This window comes from Alligator sinensis, unplaced genomic scaffold (assembly GCF_000455745.1).
Source record: "Alligator sinensis unplaced genomic scaffold, ASM45574v1 scaffold444_1, whole genome shotgun sequence".
Taxonomy (NCBI): Eukaryota; Metazoa; Chordata; order Crocodylia; family Alligatoridae; genus Alligator; species Alligator sinensis.
In genome coordinates, this window is record NW_005841886.1 from 2,886,354 (window position 1) to 2,886,884 (window position 531).

General features: G+C 62.7%; 1 protein-coding gene across 1 annotated transcript in view; it reads right to left on the reverse strand.

Annotated features, from left to right (window-relative positions):
- Positions 1-163, reverse strand: part of CCDC47 (coiled-coil domain containing 47) — a 31,203-nt gene extending 31,040 nt beyond the window's left edge. The window contains exon 1 of the mRNA XM_025196879.1: positions 45-163. The gene's annotated coding sequence lies outside the window, so the exon portion shown is untranslated. The remainder of the gene's footprint in view (positions 1-44) is intronic.
- Between the last annotated feature and the right edge of the window lie 368 nt (positions 164-531).

Genomic DNA, 531 nt, shown 5'->3' on the forward strand with positions numbered 1-531 from the left:
CCCCCGGGGAAGGTGTCGGGGAAGCTGCGCTTGGGCACACTCGCCTTGCTGCGCGGGCCTGTGGTTGTGTCAGTCTGACGGCCGGGAAAAGGCAGGGTTTGGGACGAACCGAAGTGAGTGTGTGCGTGCGTGCGCGTGTGCGCGCGCGCTCGTGTCATACATGCAAATGTGCGTATCTGTGATTCCACAGAAGCTTTCCGGGCTGTTCACTTGCACGAGACGCCCCGATGATCAGATCCCCCGAGGCTTGTGCCCAGTGCGTGTGATACGAAGCAGATCAGCAGGGTGCGTGTGTACACGTATACGTGTCTGGATAGGTACGTGACTTGGCACAAGCTCTCTCGGGCTGAAGTTCACTCCACCAGACACTGTGACAGGCCCAGTCCCCCGGAGCTCGTGCTACGTGTGCCCAGTGTACGCGCGGGCGGGCACAGACGAATCCAAGTCGGTGACACGTCTGTGTCCGCACCCCCGCCAGCCAGGCTCGGGCGCATCAATCCACACCGCTCCCATGGCAGAGGCTCCCCGCCC